The sequence below is a fragment of the Setaria italica genome, chromosome III, assembly GCF_000263155.2.
Source record: "Setaria italica strain Yugu1 chromosome III, Setaria_italica_v2.0, whole genome shotgun sequence".
NCBI classification, from domain to species: Eukaryota; Viridiplantae; Streptophyta; class Magnoliopsida; order Poales; family Poaceae; genus Setaria; species Setaria italica.
In genome coordinates, this window is record NC_028452.1 from 20,842,613 (window position 1) to 20,855,001 (window position 12,389).

Here is a 12,389-nt window from a genome sequence, read left to right on the forward strand (position 1 = left end):
GCATCACCACCGTTCTCCATGCCACGGCCCCTACTCATACAGATCACGGCGTAGCAGGATGGCAGCACTGGCATTGCCTTCTCGAGGTCCTAATTAACTTGCTGAAAGTACAGGGGCACCATCAGCGACCCTGTGACAGCCAAAGGCCAGATTTTATGATACTGGTTTCTGCACTATTTAAGTCAGGAGCTGAGTAGATCGATGACTGGTACATCCAAATCGTACACTCAGAAGTCAGAATGATTCAAAAATCGTACACTCAGATTGCCTGTACTGCTAGGAGGTCTCCCTTGGACCTGATGTTTGTCTGCTGCTGGCTCGGCGTGCTTATAAGTTACAAAAACATGGCTCCATCCTCACAGCAGGTCACAGCACATGTAGGGGCACGTGTTGGTTACGGTAGCATATGGCTTGTTCTGCTTGAACAGCTGAACATCATCAACGCCTCAGTTACTGTAGCTGGGAGGACTGGGTTCTCTGCAGGCTGCAGCCATGGCGACTGTAACGGCGGAAAGGGAAGGAAATGGAGAGCAGCACCAGAAGAGATGGAAGCAGGGAGGCTACAAGACCCTGCCATTCATCATGGGTGAGTACAGCGTATCTGTTGAACTTGCATCATCAAACATTAGCCGTCTTCCGGATTCCGAACATTTTGGATGCTGTATTGCTGACGGTCACATGAATCACCTGTCCGGCTGCCCGTTGCAGCAAACGAGATCTGTGACAAGTTCGCCACGGCCGGCTTCAACGCCAATCTGATCTCGTACCTGACGCAGCAGCTGAACATGACGCTGGTGGACGCGTCGAACACGCTCACCAACTTCGGCGGCACCACCAGCCTCACCGTCGTCCTCGGCGCCTTCTTCGCCGACTCCTACATCGGCCGCTTCTGGAGCATCGTCGCCGGCTCGATCTTCTACCAGATCGGCATTATGGGCCTCGTCCTGTCCGCGGTCGTCCCTTCGCTCCGGCCGCCGCCGTGCAACGCTCCCAACCCGGACGCGTGCCAGCGCCCCTCCGGGGGCCACCTCGCCGTGCTGTACATCTCCAAGCTGTGCATGTGCCTCGGCACCGGCGGGATCCGGCCAGCGTCGTGGCGTTCGACGCCGACCAGTTCGACCAGCAGGGCGCGGAGGCCTGGGCCAACCGGAAGCGGCGCTACTTCAATGTCTACTTCTTCACCATGGGGTCGCGACGCTGCTGGCGCTGACGCTGGTGGTGTACATCCAGGATCACGTCGGGTGGGGCTGGGGGTTCGGCATCCCGGCCATCAGCATGTTCGTCTCCATCGTCGAGTTCGTGGTCGCGTACCCGCTATACGTCCGGGCCAAACCCGGGGGCAGCCCGTTCACGAGGCAGGCGCAAATCCTCGCCGCCGCGTTCAGGAAGCGCAACGCCGCCGTGCCGGAGGACAGAAACATGCTGTACCAGGACAAGGAGCTCGATGCCCTCATCTCCACCAAAGGCCGGTTCCTGCATACTGACAAGCTCAAGTAGGCAGCATGCTGCGTGCACGTGACATGTCTCGCATTTTCTTTTTCTGCGTGCACGAAGGCTGTGCTCACAATGGGACATTTTTCTGACATCTGCAATAATGTGCGTCAAGCTAGGTTCTTGGACCGGGCGGCGATCGTGACACCGGGTGACGTCTCCGACTCCGGGCGGCCGAAGCTGTGGCGCCTGTCGACGGTGCACCGCGTGGAGGAGCTCAAGTCCGTCGCCCGCTTGCTGCCCATCTGGTCGGCCGGCATCATCCTCGCCGCCGCCGGCTCGCACAACGGCTCCTTCACCATCATGCAGGCGCGCACCATGGAGCGCCGCATCACCCGGAACGTGGAGATCCCGCCGGCGACCCTGTCCATCTTCACCACCGGGACCACGCTCGTGAGCATCATCCTCTACGACCGCGTGTTCGTTCCCCTGGCGCGGCGCGTCACAGGCCTGCCGTCCGGGGTCACCTACTTCCAGCGCATGGGCATCGGGCTGACCATCGCCATCTTCGGCGTCGGCGCGGCCGCGCTCGTCGAGACCAGGCACCGCGGCACCGCGGCCGCCCACGGGCTCCTGGACACCCCCAAGGCCATCGTCCCGATGAGCGTGTTCTGGCTGGTGCCGCTGTACACCATCCACGGCATCGCCGACGCCTTCGCGTCGGTGGGGCAGATGGAGTTCCTGTACGACCAGTCGCCCGAGAGCATGCGCTCCACGGCCGTCGCCTTGTTCTGGCTCTGCGGCTCATTCGGGAGCTACCTGAGCACGGTGCTCGTCACGGTGGTGCAGCGCGCCACGCGAGGCCACGGAGACTGGCTCCAGGACAACATCAACCGGGGCAGGATCGACAACTACTACTGGCTCATCACCTTCATCATGGTGCTCAACTTGGGCTACCTTTGCTGCTTCTATTTCTACACCTTGAAGCCACTGGAGCTGGCTGAAGCACAACCCGGCGATCATCGCGATAAGGAGGGCGACGAGCTCCATTCTCCACAGAAAAATGGTGCTGGCAATGGCGTCGGCATGGCATAAAATTGATTTGGATTGTTATAACGTACTCCGTAATTCATCTGTTTGAATGTTGTTAATACATAGTTATCCAGCTGTTCATGCCACAAGGATTACAAGTTCTTTGAAGGGATAGTGTTTTTACCTTTGTAAGTAATACTGTCACAGTAAAATCCAAGTGATAATATTGATCATGCATGCATGCGGTTCAAAGCAAACATAACACTCGTGTATATATTTGACCATGTCCAGTAGAGAACCAGCTCAAAGATAGAGCCAGAGGATATTTTCTATAATTAAAATAGCATGTGGGCGTAGTGGAAATTGTTTTTCCAGTCAGTAGCGTTGAAAACTGTCCTGACCGTTGCGTAGCCGAAATTGTTCATTTTAGGAGAGTAGGGTCACAAGTAACAACTGAAAAATCACTTGGAAAATAGGATAATGTATTATGACTTCTGAATCCTTGCCAGTGGATGTGTTTTTTTTTTGGGGGGGGTTGGGGGGGGGGGGGCATGTCATGATTGCAAGTAGTTGTTTACCCATGATTGAAGTGAACTGTTGAAGCTGCCCGGAGATAAGAGGAAGAAACATGGTTATCATGTCGAGAACATGCCATTCTGGAATGGTTTCCTCGTTATCGTATTGCTATAGTTTTTTGCTGACACTACTGAAAATTGTTTTCAGTATTTGACGCTACCGTACCTGATTAGGACAGTTATTTTTTTCATCTTATGTTTTACTGAGGGATTCCAAATGGTGATTCCGTATACCATATGTATCCACCGTATGCTCAGATGGAGAAAAATAGACTTTGATTGAAGATATATTTTTAAAATTTCAATAACAAACAGGCCTTACTTTCGACTTTCAATATCAGATAAGGTACAAATTAGAAGTACCGTAGGAGCACTGGGGGCACAGATTGAGGGATAAAATAAGGAGCAGCATATACTGACGAAATATCAATATCATCAAGTGGCAGCATATAGTCTAGGCTCCAAAGGCCCAAGCATCGGTAGTCAGTGAACGAACCCGGCGACAGGCGTGGCACACGTTGGGGACAGCGAGGCGCGGGTGCCAAAGATGAGCAACCCAACGGTGCAGCCTGCAGTGGGTTCAGATCGTACTACATTATACAAATATACAAGAAAATGCGAATCCATTATACAAATATACAATTGTTTAGGACTAGGAGTCGCTTTCAGCTAGTCAAATGTTCTTCTTCTTGAGTCCAAGCCCAGGCTAGCAAGGAGAATCCACATGGTGCCAGACTGCAAGAGCTAGCAAGTGCTACTGCTGTAGAATCACTTGCGCTGCATGCACAGTTGCCATCATCGGTTCAGCAATATTCTCGTTTGAGTCTTACGTTGGATAGCAAAAGAGACAGACACAATCAGGGCTGGTTTAGTCGGTCCGCGACGGCCCATATTATTGCACAGAGAGACATGGCCTGAAATCCTAAGAGGGCCGTGCCCAATCCACGGAAAGCCCTGGGCTGGTAAAAAGATGGGCCAGCTTGCATTGTACATTATTTGGATTTGAAAGTCTTTTATTAACTTCCTATCCATATTTCTTTTTTCAAACGACCAAGCCTATTTTTTTTATCTGAATTCGAACCTAAAGTTACCATGCTAATTCTGTCAATCCTTAGAATAGCTTGGATTTTTCTTGTCACTGGCTAAAATTTGGCATACCTTTTTTTATGTATAATGATTATATATTAAAAAGAGAAGTCCAAAAGGAACAAACATACAAAGGGAATCAAGTAACAAAGAAGGAAACACGTAAAATTAGAAATAATATATAAGGTTCTCTATCCATTCTTCAATGTGCATGAAGTATCTTTTTTCTTTGTCCAGCGGAAAACCATAGCAATCTCCTTCCTAAAATTAAATTCAATTTGCAACTTGTTTACAGCCATATATTATTGTTTCTCTAACCAGAGCTATCACTATAGAGGAGACTATTTCTTATGATTGAGCAATTTTATCCGCTAGTCATGTAATTTCTTCGCTCACACTAACATTGATGATCCATTCTTACAAACACTCGAACCACCGACACGTTATTCCACTAGGTTGATATGTTGTCTAATGATATCGCAATGTGCAGATGAACAGCTAGATTTGATTCCTTGAACCAACTATTATTCGAGAACCCTTTGCAATCGCACGGTTTTAGCGCTCCTTATCCTTGGGTGCATGACACGCCTTGCATATTATCCGACACTAGTGAATGGAACTACTCGTGCTACGTACTCGGCACTCGGCAGCCAGGTGTTTCATGTTTGTATAATGCTGACATGACATATCACCAGTGCCGAAAACCGCCAGAGTGTTCGTCAGGCACGCGCCAAACATATCAAGGCAGTTGCTCAAGTGGAGCACGGTTCTGTTCTGATCTCCAAATAAAGAGCCTTTCAAAAGGAAGCCCTTTCGGCATCCCATCCCTCCCCCCAACCACGTACTACAGGATTTGGCATGCCCCACTTCCCCAACACCCGGCGCACCAGCGACGAGATCACGGCAACAGCGCGTGTCCGGGCACGTCCGGCCAGTCGACGCGATCCGCGCCCGGCACACAGGCCGCACAGCCAGATAAAAAGGCCACCGCTGCTGCCGGTGCCGGGACCCGCCGCCTGCCTGCGCCGCGAGCACGGACCCGGCGATGAGGTCACGCAGGACGCCACCAGTTTTGTCCTTCTCCTCCCGCCCGGGCGCACGAGCCCCGCGCGCGATCCGCGAGCGCGACCCGGCCGGCGACAGCGACGTTCCCTCGCGTCCGCGCGCGCGCGCCGCACCGTGCGGTCAAGGCGCGGAGGATTCGAGCGTGCACCGCCCCGTCGTCCCCTCGACCCCTCTCCTCGATCTCGACCCGGCGCGCGACAACCGCCACGCAACGCACGGGCGCCGGGCGCCGGGCGCAGCAGCGCACGGGAGCCACCCGTCCCTTCTGCGGCCCGAAGCCGGGGCCAACCGAGCCCGTGCGCGCCTCGAATCCGCCACGTCCGCGGCCGCGCCGGGCCCGAACGAGCAGGAAGGGTCCGGGTGTCCGGATACTGGATCGTGGATGGGACCAGAGCACCACACCGGAGACCAGACCACCAGCACGCACCGCGCCGGCCGCCGGCGCACGGATCGACGCGACGCCACGCTCGGTCGCTCGCCCTGTACACTTGTAAAGCGAAGTAGGCGCGCGTGTCCGGTTCTGATGATTGATTGAGAGAGCGAGCTCGTGATTTGTGAACGGGAAACGCCGGGACCGGCGGGATCGGGATGACAGGAGACGTGTTGTTGGGACTGGACCAGCGTGCCAGCCTTCCTGCCGGTATCCCGTTGTCGCTGTCGCGCACCTTCCGTGACGCACACTGACTGCTAGTAGCAAGCAGCACACTGCCTTTGACAGGAATTTTGGGCGTGCGCTCAGGACCTCCATCGATTATACGTCTCTGCATCAATGGTGAATGATTGCAAGATTTGTGGTACTCAGACCACAATTCATGTCAAGATCGGTTGATAATATAATGCTGCCACTAGAATAAGATACCATGTTTGGGTTCATTAAGACGCGAGATAAGATTTGTCACACCATTAAATCTGGACGGGATCATGAGATAGCCGCCGCATGAGTGATGCCAATCCTCGTCTTCTCCCTGGAAGCCTGGTAGGCCGGACGGCCGGACAAGACAAAAGGTCCGGTTCTCTGACGACCATGATGGCACAAGCGGCCAACCTGCCTAAGGCCTCCTCCAATGATATAAGCTACTAGCCCACTCCAGAGACAATCCTTTCAATGATCTGGCTTTTAGCATATAGTTCATAATATGAATGATCTCACACGTCATTCTCATGTAATTTTGAAGTACGTACATAAGACTATCTCTTAATCAAGGATAATTCTTCTCTCTCCTATTAAAATATGAGAAAATATTCTACGAGCTAACTCATATGCAACCATTGGAGGAGGCAAAATGGCCACTTGGCTTGCAACAGTTCCAATGCGGTATGGGTAACAAACCAAAACCTGACTGGGAGCCTGTTGGCAGGTTAAGCACTTAAGCTCGATAGACACCACACAAAATTCAGTGGATTTGTGACTGGATCGGCAGACGAGAGAAAGGAGAAGAATTGCATCCCAAATTGTTCCCGCTAGGCGCGCACTGCTCGCTTCCAAGAAACCTTTCAAATTTCGAGGCCAACAGATGGCTGGTGCACTCTTAAAGCTTCTACTCCACTTTGCTGGTGTGAATGCGCAACGAAGACTGATTTGTCTAGCACCGTGTGGTTGGCTGCAACATCCGAGTCGATCATGGGGGCTGATGGCGAAACAAGCAGAAATAGTTACAGTACAGAGCAAACAGAAGTTTGGAACTAGCTAGGTTCAGTCTTCAGACGTCTAATAATGATTCGACATGGCAACGGGTCTTGGAGCTATTAGATTCAGGTGCGTTTTGCATAGCTCTCAGAGCTGATTATTTGCTGATTCCAGCAGAAACTCTGTCAAATAGTTTTTCAAAGAGAAGTGATTTTGTGCTGATTCTGTGGAGTGATTCTCTGAAATGAACTAAGAGGCTGTGAGCGGAAAAAAGTAGTTTCTCCTAATTTTGTGAAGTGATTTTACATGAGTTTATACTAGAGAATAAAAAAGAATCACCTTCAGAGAATCAACTTCCATAAAATATTAAAATTATATGGAACTCTATCAAACGAACCCTCGGAGCTGTTATCAGATTTAGAACCTCTAGTCTCCATCGCTCCCTATATCCTTGTGCTCGTGGTGCTGAGTTGGTCAATCTTGTCATACTGCGATCATTAGCATCTCCTCCCCCCCTCTCTCTCTTTCTGATTGCATTTTAGTGATGTCGGCACATGTGATCTTTTCCATCAGTGTGAGTGTAGTGTGGATACGAGCAATCGAGCTTATCAGTCTTTTCTTTGAAGGACCAATAGAGCTTACGAGCAGATACATATGGCACAGGCGCCAATAAACAATCTGCAGCTTGCTGTTGTTAGTCACACAAATTCTGGAAGTATATTTTTACAGTGTCCTGGCGCCGTTGGTACCTCGTAACCAAGATCCCTGGCTCCTTGTCATCATCTACAAAATTAGCAGGGCGAAGACAAACAAGAAATTAAATGAGAATCCAATTGAGTTGAGGACGGCATATTTACGCCGCTGCTTGGGAGTTCAGACATGTTTTCATGATTAGGTTCCATGCCATGGTTTTCATGTATTGTTGCGGGCGAAAGCGTGATTCAGCATCAGATTCAAGTGTGAGAGCGATGCCTTCTTTTCTGAATCTAACTGAGAACGACTTTTGAGCCCCTCAAGTTGGAATCTCGGTGACCTGTTGTGTTGAGTGCAGAGCCATCTATCATTCGAAGTGGCTAGCTCACGAGTGGAAAAAGCGGCCCCCGTATCCCCCCTCCCCACCCCCCTCGGGTGACTCGGGCGGTGACCCAAACTCTAGCCGCCGCCACCCCCTCCCCCCTCCTCTCACCCTCGCCGTCGCCGAAGGAAACCTGCCAGAAGTTTGTGCGGCTCCTTAGGATGGTGGCGGCAGAGTCTTTCACCGAGAGGCCTGGACGCGCACACCAGATCTAGGCGGGGCACAGTGTGCAGTGGCCATGGTGGCACCGCGTGGCGGCGGTCCTGCGGCGGCCTGACCCGGTTGCGTGCGGGTGAATATGCCCCAGTGGTCGGCCATGCGGAGTGGCTGCGGCAGCACGGAGGAAGGAAGCGGCGCGACAATGGATGCGCACGGGCGTGGTGGCGGCGCCGGCGGCCGGATGTGGCTTTGTGTCAGATCCAGCTCCACCCCGCTCACTGCCGCTCTGCGAGCTGTCGGAGCTCATACAGGCATAAGAAAGGCAGCGGTGGGGCTAATCGCCCGGTCTTCCTCCCTCTCGGCGTGCTTTGGCGGCGGTGGCGGTCGGGAAGGGGCTTTGGGCGGCCGATCTGGCTCCGTCGTGCCCCACTCCGGCATGCTGTGACTTGATCTACCTACCCATGACGGTCAGTATGGCGGGCGGTGGTTTGCTTCATGGCGACGGTGGCGGCCGGTAGGCTTTTCGGACTGGGGCATTTGGTGACCTGCTATGGCGTGACTAGGACGGCGGATGGCAGAGGTGGGTGGTCATCAAGTTTTGCAGGTTTTCGGACGAAAGCCATGCTCGGTCTTCGACTGTTGCCGGTAACGATGGTGCCATGGTGCATCATGTCCCTTCTTGAAGGCGTTGCCATGAGGACCTCAACGCCCAGGGATTTTTCTAGGTGAAAACCGTGGAACTGACTTGTTGGTTCGGGCGGCGGCGGTGGCATCTTGACGCTGCTTTCCTGTTGGGCGTCGCTTTGGAATCCTTGGGATGGCGATACTAGGATCAGCTTTGGAGGGAAGACGTTGCCCAGTTTGTTTGTTTTTCTGGCGCTTCAAGTGAGATTGCTGGAGTTTGTGGTAGAGATCGACTCAGTACGGTGTCTACACGACAAGAGATCGTCATGAAGTATTTGGGAGTAAGCAGGACGATCTTATCATCTGAAGTTTCTAAGAAAACAGCAGATGTGATGAGTTTTGTAGCTGCACAATGAACAAAACAAGGTTGAAGCGAGAGCTTAGAAGAAGTTGGAAGCGTAGTCTTTCTAGCTTTATTTGTTAGTTTTTTCTTTCTTATTTTAGTGTTGCTTGGAGTCTAAGTACTCATGTATCTCTTTGTGGTTGTGGACTATCTTTGGAGTTTAATGTTCAAGACTAGATATTTTTCCCTAATGTAAAAAATTCTATCATTCGAGTTACTGTATGCGAAGCAGTGTTTCGGTCCTGCATGAGATTTCTGTGGACTGGTGGGAAGTGACTGCCCGTCATGCTCGAGTTTTTTTTGTTTCAGATGTAACCCCAGCATATCATGAAATTAGGAACGACAGCCGGCAGTTCAGCTGGCACCACTGTACCACGAATTGACAAGTAAGTGGGCATTGCTGCGACTGTGAGGAGATAAGTGCCAGTCTGCACTCTGCAATGCTTCTTAGGCAGAGTAGAGTTCATGTTCCGTTTTGAAGATTTCAGTCCTCATGACTAATAATTGCGTTCGTAGCTATTGCTGCAGCCTTCTTCGTCCTCTCGAGAACACAGATCCTATCAAATGTAGGACTCCATCAAGTGGCTGTGCACAGAGATGGCACGTTAGCCATGAGGCCATGATCTGTTGTGTCCTGTGCACAGTTCACACAGCCTAGCCAGTCACGAACCCGAGCACCACCAGTCCACCACACTCTTCCCCGTGGCACTGCCTCATCGCAGATGGCAACGTTGCGGCCGCGCATCCCACCGGCCAACATCCACTTGGCTTCGTTTCCCGGCGCGGCTGATGGACGCGTTCCGGTTCGGTTCCGGTCACTGTACCCGCTTCTCGCCTTCGTCTCCGCGAGACCCTCCAGGATGGGATGCGCTTTCGGGCGGTGTCAGCTCAGCCATGCCCGGAAAAGGGAACTGGCAGGCGCCGTCGGCTGTTCAGCCGACGTGGAGACGGAACGAATGACAGGGATGGGTTGGAGGACGAACGTGTCTAGCCAGCACCTAGCGGGGGAGCTCCGTTCGGGCCGGCGATGGCCGTGACAGCACCCACGTGGATGATGGAACGACTCGGCTTGAGTGATACTCCATGCTCAGGCCGGCAGAGCTCGATTGGCTTGTCCTGGGTTCCTGGCTCGATGCTGCTTTTCTGACCTATTTTTACTTTACGGTGCACAGGTAAACTCCACCTGACACACTGCGAGGCATTCTGCGTTACTTTTCTGTGCACCCTGCATAGTATGGTCTACAACTCTACCAAAGGTGGTTTAGAAAAAAGGCACCTCTCGAGTTTAGACAAGCAATTTACACTGGCATATCGAGAGCATTCTGGAAGCTCTGTTTCTAATTCGATAAAACAATCAACTAGCTAGCACAATAGAATCCGCTTAAAGAACCCGGCCAAAAAGATAGCAACGGAACACCCAAGCCAAAAATCCGCTTTACTTTCTATATGTGTCCAACTAGGCCAAAATCTCACGTATACTCGCTCCGATCCTTGCCGAAGCCCGAAAGTATCACGGATGCACGTTGCTTACCTATCAAACACTATGAACCAGAATATATAACTCACTTCAAACTTCTACGAGGTGTTTGGTTTGAGAAACCACCTCATCTTAGTCATATGTAAGGTGGTTCATCATGAGCCCATTCTATAGGTGGGATAACCCTATTTCTCATGCTTATACTAATCATTATTTTGTGAGGGACCAGGTGGTGATGAATTAACCCACTTCATTACAGAAACTAAACAAGAAGTGAGTAGTGAGATGATGGACTGCTCCATCCCTCAGATCAAACATCCTTTAGTATCAACTACTATCCTAGCACACTTTGTTGTTTTAGTTTTTTTGAACATGTCCACCAGAGGTTTAGTCAAGTATTGTTTATTTTTAAAAATACATGAAAAACCTCTTAGAATGCCTATTATTTAAGGTATAATTGAGGCTGATATACATATATTGATCATGTTGTATTACTATATTTCTCTACTGAATATGAATCTTATGTGAAGTTATTTTCTTGGTTTTTCTTCATATTCATGATGTCGTGATATACATGTTGCCATCCATAGCATCTATTTACTTTCTATTTGGCTTATTTCGCGGTCTTCGGGAGGTATCTAGAAGTACAAATTGGTACCTCCCAAGGACCTAAAAGAAGCTCTTCTATTTTTTTAGCTTGGTCTCTGCACTATACAACATTTTTAGATAATGGATAATATTTCTGCACTATACCACACAAATAATTGAGTAAGGAAATTAAATCCGTGTGTAAGGGAAAAGCGTATAGAACAATGCAAGATGGTGTCACTTTAAGTAACTTTTTTATTGTGCTTTATGTGGACCATTTAGAAGCAAGTATTTAGACTTTTTGGTTATTTTTAATAATCATATATGCAAGTAATTTAGATTTCATCAATGTTCTTTAGGTTAATATGGGATAATTGGAAATTAGAAGTAGGTAATGGAGGTATTTTAGTTGATTGTTTTTTCAACAATAGAGGTGGTTAATATACAAGCATGTATTAGAGATACTTTGGTTTAACTTCTTTAAGATTCCAAATGTAGGCATCGGGGAAATAGATAAGGTATAATTGCTATACAATGTCAGTCTACCATTAGGAAATACACTAATAAAATACTCCCTCCATCCCATAAAATAAGCCATTCTGCGATTTAAAATTTGTCCTAAAAATTAGTCATTATACTCAATTTGGTGTGTGTGCATGTGGGCATGTAGCATTCAATTAGAGTTAAATATGGCTAATAAATAGGGGCAATTGAGGTCATTTTATCTTCTTATTAATCTGTCCTAAAAATTCCTCGATGACTTATTTTTTTGGGACGGAGGGAGTATGCTTTATCCCACGAGAATATCTAAAGTATATCTCTTTTTTATCATGTGTTTCATCTAATAACTAGTGTAGGTGTTAAAAGAAGTCTCCAATTAGTAATAGTAATTAATAGAATGTGATGATTTTTAGAATCCATCAAATTGAAGGTCTAATGTTTTATTTATATTTTTAGAATTTATATGATCTCTCTAGGGATTAACCTAAAGCTCTAAAGGAGTCTCTAATATTTAGGTCCTATCTGGAGACCCCAACTAAACTTTAGTTGGCTAAAAAATAGCTCTAGGGACTCCAAACATGTGGACTAAAAGGTGAACTAATTTTAGTTGCATCCACACTAAAATTTAGTTCATTAGTCCACCAAAACCAACTAATTCGAGCTAACATGTAGCAAAAGTCACTTTTGCCCACCCCCACCAACCCATCTCTCCCCTTTTCTCTCTTCTCTCCCCAAAGCAAGAGTAA

The 12,389-nt window shown here is 49.4% G+C and overlaps 1 pseudogene; it reads left to right on the forward strand.

Annotated features, from left to right (window-relative positions):
- The first annotated feature begins 386 nt into the window (after positions 1-386).
- LOC101776738 lies at positions 387-2,670 on the forward strand (annotated as a pseudogene).
- Positions 2,671-12,389: the final 9,719 nt, after the last annotated feature.